Raw genomic sequence first — 12838 nt, 5'->3', positions numbered from 1 at the left:
GTTCGATTTATTAGTCAGTAAGTAGCCTCCAATCATTAGCATGATGTAGGACCTTGCATATTGTCGCAAGGTGTCCGGATCGTATGTATCCGGCGGCATCTGTCATAGGCGAACGCGCAACAATGTCACCTTTAGTGAGAAAGCCTCTCTCCTCTGACCCACCTGTTGGAAAATGACAGGTGGCCTGGCTCCGAGTAAACGCTCGATCAACTCTAAAGCCCCAGTATGGTAGTGGGTCTGGATGTCTCGAAAGCAACCACTGATGAGATCACCATCCGCTCACAATCTGAGGTGGTATGCGATGTCCTAAAGCGTGATCGTACACTCACCCCAAGGCACATGGAATGTGTGAGTCTCCGGTCGCCAGCACTCTACAAATGCTGTGATCATCATGTTGTCGAGCAAGAAGTCTCTCAGTGGGACAACGTCTCCGAAACCAGCCTCCCTCAGATACGGGAGAATGGCATCGGGTGGTGGGACTCTGTGGCTAACTCTCCGGGGCAGAAGTAGTCATCCCAACTGGTAAACAAATATATAAAATGTTTACATGAGGGCCTATCGTTCATTTAACTTTAAATTTAATATATAAAAATTTAATATATTCTTGCATATCTAATATGATATTTAATGAACAAATAAATACATTTATTAAACGGGACATAACATAATTAAATGTGTTCGTGTACTTAGTTTAAATTTCGGTGACATAAATGAGATTGGTAAATGATTTTCAATTTTATCATACATTATACCATGCAATAAAGTAGCCTACACCAACCGAATCCCTAACTCAAACTTCATCTAACATCCTACAAACACGTTCGACCTACTTACAAGTACATATTGCTATAACTAGAATCTATTTAGGCACTACTTCTACATTCAACTACGTATAGGGCTAACATGGCAACTTGTCTCAGGTACTATAAAAATAAATAATAAAATAAGTACTATAAAAATAAATAATAAAATAAAGAGCAATACCAACCTCAAAGTCCTCTGCCCCGGCGACATGCCACGTGGCGTTCAGCCTGTTAATGTCCGCATCGTCCGCTATAATGTTCAACTGATCTGCCGGTTTGGTCAAAGAAGGATAAAATGGACAAAAAAGGTAAGGTAAACAGTAACTATTGACTTCCTCATGCGCTGTGAATGAAAACCCTTAAATAGGCGTCTTCGAGCTTATTTCGTTTACAGAGTAAATGAATTGGCTTTAGCCGTATTTCGTTTACACTGTAAATGAAATAGAGGCGTTGCATAACACGTGTGTACACGTCATAGGACCACCGCTTTACACCCTTATTTCGTTTATACAGTAAATGAAATACGGCTAAAGCCAATTCGTTTACTCTGTAAATAAAATTTGACATTTTATGCATTTTCATAAAGCGCTACAAATTATAGAAATTGGTATTTATTATATTTAATTTATTTATATAAATAAAAAATCCTTCAAAATTAACGACAAAAATTAAAAAAAAAGTGAGAGTTTCCTAATTAAATTACTAAAAAATAGTAAAGTAATAATAAACAGCAACTCAAATAAAAGGAGGGGTAAAAGGCATGAATCTAGGATAGAAAATTTAAACAAATGTGATAGAGCTACTGCAACAGATTTATGGATGTGCATATAACCTCCTCTGGCAATTGGTTCCTGTTTTTAAAAATCCATAGGTTTCTTGCTTTCCATGAATTTTAGTAAATAATTGCCACATGGTTCAACAATCGATCCCTTTCAGCCTGTCTCTCAAGCTTTTTTGTCAATTTCTGCCACCATTGAAAAAAATGATTGCTGATTAGATTAGGAAGATGCTGATAAAGTGGAATTCTTCTCCAAATCTCTTGCACTTTGGGGCATTTAATTAAACAGTGAGTGATGGATTCTGATTGCATGTGACATAGAGAACAACTTAGATTGGTATTTGAAAATTTGCTATGTATAAGCTCTAGGACGGAATACGATCATGGTGGCACTTTCAAAGGAAAATTTGTGCTCTCACTACAAGGTTTTTTTTATTTGCGGTAATTGTTTCTCTTATTTGTGGAGGTTTATAACTCCTATCAAATAGTTTGTGAAGGTTTCTAAAACTCCCAAAATTTGAGGTGCCACGAGGCCTTTTGTGGAGGTTTTTAAAAACCTCCACAATCTATTCAGTGGAGGGGGGAGGGTTTATGCATGTTTAGTGGGGGTTTTATATTAGACTTTTGTGGGAGTATTAAATCACTTTTGTGGCAGTTTAAAACCCCCACAAATTAATTTTTTAATTTAACAAAAATTAACTATTTTGTGAGATTTTCCAACCTCCACAAATCCTATGATTATTTATTTCTTTTTAATTTTAAATCATTCATTAATCTCATCTCTTTTACATACTCTCAAATTAGAAATTTATTTTCTAATATCAAAATTTAATAAATATAGATGCCATGGAGTATAGCACTGAAAAGTGTTCCTCCTGGATTTTCATTAATAATTTGTCCTTACTGATACAAATCAATAAAGCATTGATTCTTCGATTGAAGAATCAAAATCTAGAAGGAAAAATAAATAAATAACCATCAAAACTAAAAACCAAAATCAAAATTAATATGGGATAATACATATTTACACAAAACAAACAATAGTGTACAGTGTTACAAATTTACAATTTTCGCTCAAGGTTAACATGGATTACTAATTTTACAATATGGTTCAAAAGTGATGTATTACTTCACCTGTTTTCCAGCAATTTAAAGGCTATCTCAACCAGTGAGTGAATTGTTAGATTGTGCCTATTCAATCCAACAGTACCAGAGAAAAAATTGAAGCTTTCAAGCTCTGATGTGGTTTCTAATACACCTTCCAGCACCTTCTCCATTCCCATATGCTTGAAGGTATCTATATTTTCTGTTTTATCTTTCATCATCCAAATCACAAACTCTATGGCAAACCTCCTTATCCTCCAGCACCTTTGTTGCCAGATACTTGTGCTTCTTGAGAATATGTACTAATATACTTGCCAGTTCAACTTCAGTGATTCCAGCTTCTTGAAATACATAGTTTGATTCCTGAGAGGACATGAATGTGAAAACATTTGCTACTAATCCAACCATGACTTCTTGTAGCTTGTTTTATTTTGATTTGATTGCCAGAAGTATCTGCATAATTTAGCAATTTATTAAAATTCAATCTGCATAGAAACATAATATGAAGTTCATATTCTGATAACACAAGATCATAATGATGAGAGTAAAACTTACTGTTGGTGCTGCGACCGTAACAACCTTTAGCTGGTTGAAGCATTCTGATCCACTAAAGTAGAGATAACATTAAATTGGGTGTAAAATATCATTAATATACAAAGCAGAGATGACCAAAATCAAAGGAAGATATCATTTTGAATCAAGAATGGAAAAAAAATGTCACCAAAGTAGAGATAACACTCACATCTGACATTATGCCCAACCTAAGAATCTATAAATTCAGTCATGTCAAACCAAGTTCTTAGACATTCAGAATCTATAAATTGTATCAATCACAACTTTCGTTGACTTATTTTAACAACTAAGTTCTTACACTAGAGGCATGTATCCAAATGTTCCCACAAGACAAGTATGAAGTGATAAAGAGCTTCCAACTTTCCTAAGTTTAGTTAGCCCAAAATTTGCAACCTGGTGAATTTTCAAAATCTTATTAGACAGTTTTAATATTAGTCTCATCAGAAAAAAGAAAACAAAAATTGCAAAATAATGATTATTGCCAAGAATATTACAATAAACTAACCTTTTCACGGAAGTCTTTATATATTAATATGTTAGCAGGTTTCACATCATGGTGGATATAAACAGGAACAATGTGTTCACGTATATATTCAAGTCCTCTTGCTGAATCCAGAGCAATTTGCACCCTTGTTGACCATGCCAAAGGTTCTCTCCCTGGAATCATGTTACCAACATTGTCACTGGTATGATAGCAAAGATTAAATGTTGAATTTGCTACTTAAGAGCATAAGATCATAAACATGCTTAATTTTGGTACATAATATAATGTGTTATGACATGAAAATATGAATGTGTTCTCACCTGTACCATGCAAATATTGGCCTAAGTTTCCATTTTCAATGTATTCATACACAAGGAAAGAGATCCCTTGACGCAATATCCAATCAAATGCACCTAAATTGTTCAGAGTGAAGTTGAGATTCACTGAATGCCATAGAAACTCGACGTTTTGGTGTAGAAGAAAGTAGTTGCCAGATTCAAGTGATGAACATGTTTTAAGACCTTTAACTCTAAAAGAAACTCTGTTGATGCTTGAACATCCATCTTCTTGATTGTTGCTTTCTGCATAGAATAAAATTATGCAGATAAAGAACTAAATGGTTAAAGATAATTTATTTTTCCTTTTAATTCTATAAGATTATATAACATTATTAAAGATATAATTGGCTTGTTTTTACTTGGCCTCTCAATTTTGCAAAATAGACAGCTCCGAATCTACCCTGACCAATTTTGTTATCAGAGCTAAAGCAATTTTAATATTACAATGTTTCTCCATGTCATGCATTGGAGCTGCAGCAGAGGACAAAAATAGCAAGTCAATAATACCACAAAATTATGGGAAATTCCTATAAGTGTACTAGTATGGGAGATAAATTACAATGTTTCTTTCTCCACATCTTATCTCGGGAAGAATCTTGCAGTACCTGAGATGAGAAAACTCCAAGCTGTGTATAATACATATAGAAAATAATTACTTTGGATGCTCACTTTTTTAAAAATAAATAAATAAAAGAGCAAATTTGTTAAGATGAAGAGAAGTAAAGTACAAGGAACTTGGCGTGTAAGAAATTCTCCATAGTGATCTACTAGTTAATAATAGAAATATTTAAAGCTCCAAGTGTAAAATCCGGTCAAACCATAATTAATTAAATAATGAATTAAATAAGAGCGAATATGATTAGAAAATTTAGCAATTGGAATTTGGTAATCTAAATATGATATTTGGATTCAGTGAATTTTCTGAGTCAGAAAACATAGTTTTCTGCGTAAAAATGCGCAGAGAAATTTTAACCGGCAGTACCAACTGAGATCTGTCTGGTACTGCAACTGAGAAAATTGATTATAAGTAAATAAGGCTAAGAAATTGGGATTTATAATTAGGCCAAGTGAAAATATTTAAAATGCGATTTAAAGCTTTAATCTTGACAAAAATAAGTGAATCGGGCCCAAGTGGGTGCAAGATCCCAACATATATAAACAATAGTTATGAGCATTTTATCTCATTTACCCAAAAGAAAAGGGTTTGGGGCGCAGCTTGGTGAAGAGAGAAGGGAGGAGAAAACCTAGTCCTAGTTCCAACTTCACACCACCATAACTTGAGCTACAGAACTCCGATTGACAAGCCGTGACAATTAGATTCCAGCTAGTAAAGAATTTCATAGAAATAATCATGTTGTAAGTATAATTTCTAAACCAACAGAGAATCCTTTCGTACAAAAGTTTGGTTGTCACAAGTAACAAAACCCAATAAAATTTATAACCGAAGTATTTAAACCTCGGGTCGTCTCTTAAGGAATTACAGGGAAGTATGATTTATTATTGGTTATGGGAAAAGTATATTTTTGGGTTTTTGAAATAGGGAACAAGGAAATAAATTGGCAAGAAAGTAAATTAATAACTAGAAAAACTCTTGGCAAGGTATGAGAATTGGAAATCCCATCCTAGTTATCCTTATCAGGTGTGATGAGAATTGTTTATTGCTCCCACTTAGTTAACCCTTACGAAATAAAGGAAAGTCAAGTGGACTAATCAACTTGATTCCTCAAGTCCTAGTCAACTCCTATGGAAAGACTAGCTTTAGAGGGATCTAAATCAATCAGCAAATTCTAATTTTCAATCAACAGCTGAGTTTGATAACTCAAGTGTTACCAATTACTCAACCAAAGCCAAAAGGGGAAAAATCCAAATTATTTATATCATAAATAGAAGAAAATAATCATAAATCTGAAATACCTCAAATTATATTAAATAGAAAATCAAATTAAACATAGGAATCCATAAACTAAGTTGGCAACATCAAGTAATCAACTAAAGTAATAGAATGAATAAAAGTAGAAGAGAACATAAAGTAAAGGAACATTGAACCTGGAATAAAGAAACAACCATAAGCTAAGGGAAATCCTAATTCTAAAACCTAAGAAAGAGAGGAGAGAGCCTCTCTCCCTAAAAAACTACATCTAAAACCTAAAATTATGAATTATGAGAGATGTCCCTTGATTCCCCCATTCTCCAGCCTCTATTCTGTGTTTCTGGGCTTGGATTTGGGCCGAAAAGGGCCCAGAAATCGCTGGGGGCGACTTCTGCAATTTTCTACACGTGGCGTTCGTCACGCATGCGCGTCATTTGGAGATTTTCCTTGTCACGCGTACGCGTCAGTCACGCGTACGTGTCGCTGCCATTTTCTTCAAAACTCCATTTTCGCGCGTTCCTTCCACTTTTGCATGTTTCCTTTCTGTCCTCTAAGCCATTCATGCCCTATAAAGTCTGAAAATACTTAACACACAAATTACGGCATCGAATGGTAATAAATGATAATTAAAATTAACAGTTTTAAGGCTTAGGAAACATGTTTTCACATATATCACAGAATAAGGAAGGAATTATAAAACCATGAAAATAATGTGAATAAGTGGGTGAAGAATTGATAAAAAACACTCAATTGAACACAAGATGAATCATAAAATAGTGGTTTATCAAGCCGTTTGCGGCCACATGTCGCTCTTCTCATCCTCTACAATTCTATAAAATTTTTGTGGTGAGTATTCCATTCATCTCTGACTATTTTTCGTTTTTCCCCTCAAATTCGAGTTTGGTTATGGGTGTTGAGTAATCTTGTGATTTTAGTTGTTTAGGAGTGCTCTAGTATGAGCCATGAGTGATATTCATCACAAAATTCAACGGGTTAACGTAAAAAACCCTCCAACCCTTGTGATTTATAATTTTCATGAACCCTAGGTTGATGTATATATGTGAAATTGGTTGTGTTAGTATATTTGGTGATTTTGGTGCACAATTGGAAGATTGATATTGCTTGAGGAGCTTTGGTGAAGCTTGGAGCTAAGGGTTGGTGGAGACTTCCAAAAAGGAGCTCAATTAATTTGGCTACAAGAGGTACCGTGTGGTGTGATGAGAATTCCTAGGCTAGATGCCCCTAGGAATAAGTTTGGATTGTGTGAATGGTTGGTATTAATATGCGTAGTTGATATGTAATGTAAATTAATGATTGGGTTGAGAATTGTGTGAATTTGTATGTATGGTGTGTTGAGAATTTGATGAATTGAATAATTATTATTGGTTTGTGGACTATGCATTTAAATTGTGAATTTGGGCTGGAGGCCGTGAATTTTGGGCCGGAGGCCAGAAAGAGGTATGGAAGGTAAGTTGGTATGTGTATTGTGTGATTGTATAAGAGATTGGATGGATTTAGATTTTGAAGGTGTGAATAATTAGTTTGGTTATTGAATAATAAGGTTTGAGGAATTGAGGTGTGGAAGTTGATAGTGTTTGGGTGAAATTGTGTAGAGGATGTAGGTTTAGTTTGGATAAGTGTAATTATGTGAATGTTATTAGGTTGTGGTCATTTGGATGAGCGGAAATGAATTTGGCTTGTGAACATTAGAAAAATTGGTGATTTCTAGTTTTGGGGTAAAAAACTTATTTTTGACCAACTTTGGCGGTCCGTAACTCGGTCCACGGAGTTCGAAATTCTTCAAGAATGGATTTTTATGAAATCTTATTTAAAGATCTTCCCAACGGTTCAAAAATAGTTGAAAAAGAAATTTTTTAGAAGAAGTTATGTGTGGTGAAAGTTTGAGGTTTGAAAATAAAATTCTGCAGCTTTTTAACTTAGTAAAATTTTTGGCAGATTGTACACCCACGCGTAAGCGTGGCCGACGCGCACGGGTCGCTATCGAATATTCACTACTCCACGCGTGCGCCTGGCCAACGCATACGCGTCGGTGTGCTGGTTCAAGTGCCCAGCCAAAGTTCCCGAGAGTTGTGCGGTTTAGCTTGTTTAGGTGATCTCTAGTAGCGAGTAAATGTTGGATTTTACCCTTGTGTTTAGTTGTTTTGTGTATCTTAGGTTTTGTTTTTGGTATGTATATGTGATATTAGATTGAGTTTTGGTGTTTGTTGGAGTTGGTTGAGGCTTTGGATCAAGCTTGGTGGTTTCGTTTTGGTGTTTGGTGTGTTTGGAAATCGGTCAAGGTATGGTTTCGGTTTCCTTTATGTAATATGTAATGTTCATGAATACTTAGGCTAATGGCCCATAGGATAGGACTGAATTGGATGTATGGTTGTTTGAATTAATATTGTGGTGTATGCATGTTGATAGGGATTGAAGAAATTGTATATGTTGAAGTAAGGTTGATGTTAATTGATGATTGATATTGATTATTGTGGTTAATGATGATTGTTGGAAATTATTGGTGTTAATGAAATATTATGATGTGAGTTGATGTTGATAAGAGTGTATGTTGATAATGAATGCTGATATTGATGTTATTTGATGATTATTGTTGAAGGATGGGAGTTTTATAAGGGTTTGTAGTGATTGTTGAAGTTATTGATGGTTGATGATGATTATGAGTGTTTATGATGGTTATGGACGTTGATGATTATTTTTTATTATTGGTTATTGTGGTTCATGTTGAAATTAAGTGAGTGAGGTAGTTTGATGACTTGAATAGATTGGATGATGATAATGGAATAAAGGAATTGGCACTTGTAGCCTTGATTAATGTGAGAATTTGAATGGTGGTATTAAGGGAATGAGATGTGATATTATGTTTGATTTTTGAGTTGTGGAATGGTTTAGAAGGTTTTGTGAGTGAAAAAATGGTTGAAGTAGTGTTTGTATGAATTTTGGGTTGTTTTGGTATGGTTGATATGTGATTGATTGGTATTAGATTGAAGTTTGGTTAAAATTGAGGTTATGTGGTTTTTGAGTAAAAATGGATTTTTGGTGAACTTTGACAGATCATAACTTGTGCCTTAGTTTTCAAAAAAGTGTTGAAACTTGTTTAGAATTAAAGATTATTGAAAAGTCTTCAAATTGATATAGAGTTTGTAAAATTTGGAATTTTGTAGAGGAAGTTATGATCATTCAAAGTTGGTGTTAAAAATCTGAAATTCTGTAAAGTTGCAGAATTTCAGGATTTTTGATATGTGCGCACGCACAGCCTTGTGCGCACGCACAACCCTGCGAAAATGTTATTCTGTGCGTACGCACAGATCTGTGCATATGCACAGGCAGGGGAAAGGGCTTTGGTAGCAGCGCTAGCATAAGTTGTGCACGCGCACATCAATAAAGAATTACGACCTGTGCGGATGCACACCCCTGTGCACACGCACAAGTCGAGAAGGGACGTCTGTTAGGGGCGCTCGCACAGCTTGTGCGAGTGAACAGACTTTATAACTTTTAGTACCTATGCGTACGCACACCCCTGTGCGTACGCACACTTTCAAAATCTTCCTGGGCGTGTGCACGCACACCCCTGTGCGGACGCACACGCCCTGTTTCACAAATTTAACTTTGTTTTCAACTATTTCACCTTCCCGGCAAGGTTGTAAGCTTCTATAACACCATTTTAAGACTCTTTGACTTATTTTCGGGTACTAGAATATGGAAAAAAGTCCTAGGGGGTTTGATTTGGGTTTTTCTCTGAAAAGCTAGCAAACGGAGGTTTAGGTTTCTGGTGTATTGTAAAAGAGTTAGTTGAGAGGGAAGGAAGAGTGGTGCACATGATGATTGTTGACAATGAATTGGGAAATCGATGAACTAATGAGCCCAGAAGGGAAGTAATGAATTGATGATGGTTATGATGAGTTGAAGATTCCAAGAGGAATGATGATCTTGTTGAATAATGAGAGTGTGCGAGGCACTATATCCTTAGGTTAAGCATGAGATGAGCAGGGTATTATGTCCCTGGGATTGAACTATGATTGATAATCTTTTCTGCTGCAAGAGTGTGCCAGGCACTATATCCTTGGGTTATGCATGCAAGTGTGCCCGACACTATATCCGTGGGTGAATAGCGTGTGCCCGGCACTATATCCGTGGGTCAATAGAGTGTGCCTGACACTATATTCGTGGGTGCGGCAGAAAAGCGTCATCCGAAAGGATGTGTCGGGTTGGCATTTATGGACCGACAAGTGATATCACGAGCCAATAGGATAGGCATTCATCATATGCATCTTTTATGTGCTTGTTTGCTTTGATTACGTGAGTTTGCCTAATTGTATAACATGTCTATTTGCTTACTTGAACTACTTGCTTTATATGCTTCTACCTGTGTTTTATTTGCTTGCATTAATTGTGATTTGTCTGGTGCTGAGGAGGTTAGGTAGGCGGTGGCGATGGGATCGCACGGAGGTTAGGTTGGCGAAGGCTGTGGGATACAACGGCGTAATTAGTATTAGTTAGAAATCCCCTAAGTTTAGATAACCCTGGTTTATGGTTTAAGTTCTTTATGTATTATGTTATTTTGTTCTAAGCTTGAATATCCGTATGTGATGTGAAGTTCTAGGATTGCCTTCGGCGTCCCGGGGCCTTACATCTTACATCATTGGGCACTGTTACTATACTGAGAACCTCAGGTTCTCATTCCATACTTTGTTGTATTTTTCAGATGCAGGTCGTAATCTACTTCGGTGAGATTGCGGATATGGTGACAGAGCAGAGTAAGGTTCTTTCTTTGTATGCTTCTATTTTACTTTTGTCGTAGCATACTCTCATCTTTTGTATATTTATCTTTACGGCCTTAGAGGCTTATTTGAGAGATAGGTTGTATAAGCTGTTTTAATTCTAAAACTCTGTATCTGTCTATTTGTAACTAGTTGGCTTAAACTCCACAAGCTGCGACTAGTTCCGTATGATTATTGTATTCTTATATTTGAATATGTATTATTCTCTTATACCTATACCTTGTATCTTGTGCGTTAGCTTCGTGTGAATGTTTCACGCTTTTGTAATTCAATTTTTGAGCTTATCCCTTCATCAGGCTTCTAGAATATACTATTTCCTTCTCTATATCAATATATATAAGTCTTAAGATTGTCGTAACCTCTGATTAACCTTTGCTTTACGGCTAGAGGTAATGCTTAGGGTAATTGGGGTGTTACATTTAGTGGTATCAGAGCAGTTCGTCCTCGTGAGCTGAGGGATGGACCGATTGTGCTTCGTTGCACACTCTGGGTCATTTTTCTTTCATGCTATTTAGATTATCTACTTGATATTTCATAGCATGCTTGTTTGTGAGTGCCTTTTGGGGGTAATTGAAGCACTAGACTTTTGACATTGAGACTGATCACCTTGATATCGATTGTTTGTTGTGGAAAAGAAATCCGAATGGCAATTCATAGACGAGGTCGATCACGTTAATGGAGTGGTAGTGAGGATAACCTAGCCTATGCATTATGAGCTTAGCATGTTTCGGAAACGCCTGTTCGTGGAGTTGCGGCATATCGGCTGATGGGCGTGGCTTAACACTTGTGGCAACGGAAGTAATGATGTTCTGGGCAAGGACGGAGGTTTAGTCTCGCTTATTGTTTCTTAACCTATCTTGATGTCCTTGTTGTCATTTCTTTTGGGGAGCAATTTGGTGTTTTCAATCCTTTTTTTTTCGTTCATATGCATTCTTCTTTGATCCTAAGTTACATATGCCAGTTTGAATTTCTTGGTGTATCTTTCCTTCTCTGTTTGGACTCTTTTCTTGATCCATGTAATTTCTCGACATGACTTTGAAATTGTATTGATGCAGTGTGCCTTTTTATGTCCTTACTCCTAGTGTTTTTTTTTAGAAATGGTGATTCAGTTTTTCTCTTAATTGACTATATTCATAACCAATTTTCAAACTTTTATAAAATCACTTTTGATTTGATATACACATATCTATATAAAACTTTGAAAATTCCTTATGCAATTTAAAAAAAAACTATTTATTTTTAATACCTCGCATGTTCTTTTACTGGTTTACGGAACTACACTTACTTTAAGTACAATTTAACTTTTCAAAATAATTTCAGTACGGTTCCTATACGTAACTCTATTTGATTATGTACTTAGGTATTTTTTTAATTATTAAAGGAAAGGCTTTTCGCTTTTATCCCAGTTAGTTTTCATTTGACCAATTGACTTTAATTTAGCATGATACATTATTTACGCATTTGTTGTTCTTTTGAAAATATTGGGTTCATACCTTTCCTCTCAAGTATGGACTAATTCTTTAAGCTTTTGTTCCTATAGTTGCAATACTTGATTTTGTTTTTAACTAATTGATAAACTCCTATTTTATGATTCATCTTGTGCTCAAATAAGTGTTTTTATCAATTCTTCACCCACTTATTCATGAGATTTGCATAATTTTACTATTCCTTCCTTATTTTATGATATATGTGAAAACATGTTTCTTATGCTTTAAAAATATTAATTTTAATTATCCTTTATTACCATTCGATGCCGTGATCTGTGTGTTAAGTATTTCCAGGCTTCATAGGGCAGGAATGGCTTAGAGGACAGAAAGGAAACATGCAAAAAAAAAGGAAGGAAAGCACAAAAATGGAGTTTTGAAGAAAAAGGCAGCGACGCGTACGCGTGGACAATGCGGACGCGTGCCTAGCGCGAAATGGCAGTGACGTGTTGGTGCGCAGAAATCGTGACGGTTCCATTCCTTGGTAATGGCACTAAAAACTCAATACGCACGTTCATAATCTTAGTTCTTTGTCACAACTTCGCACAACTAACCAGCAAGTGCACTGGGTCGTCCAAGTAATAAACCTTACGTGAGTACGGGTC

The 12838-nt window shown here is 35.8% G+C and overlaps 1 long non-coding RNA gene across 1 annotated transcript in view; it reads right to left on the bottom strand.

The window, feature by feature from the left end:
• LOC107648130 overlaps positions 2436–12838 on the bottom strand; it is a 59298-nt gene continuing 48895 nt past the window's right edge. The window contains exons 3-7 of the long non-coding RNA XR_001621739.2: positions 4640–4706; positions 4440–4551; positions 4063–4323; positions 3557–3915; positions 2436–3138 (exon numbers count right to left, since the gene is read on the bottom strand). This is a non-coding gene — a long non-coding RNA (uncharacterized LOC107648130). The remainder of the gene's footprint in view (positions 3139–3556; positions 3916–4062; positions 4324–4439; positions 4552–4639; positions 4707–12838) is intronic.

Source organism: Arachis ipaensis, chromosome B06 (assembly GCF_000816755.2).
Source record: "Arachis ipaensis cultivar K30076 chromosome B06, Araip1.1, whole genome shotgun sequence".
NCBI classification, from domain to species: Eukaryota; Viridiplantae; Streptophyta; class Magnoliopsida; order Fabales; family Fabaceae; genus Arachis; species Arachis ipaensis.
Note: the sequence above shows the minus strand (reverse complement) of the source record. Positions and strands in the feature narration are given on the sequence as shown.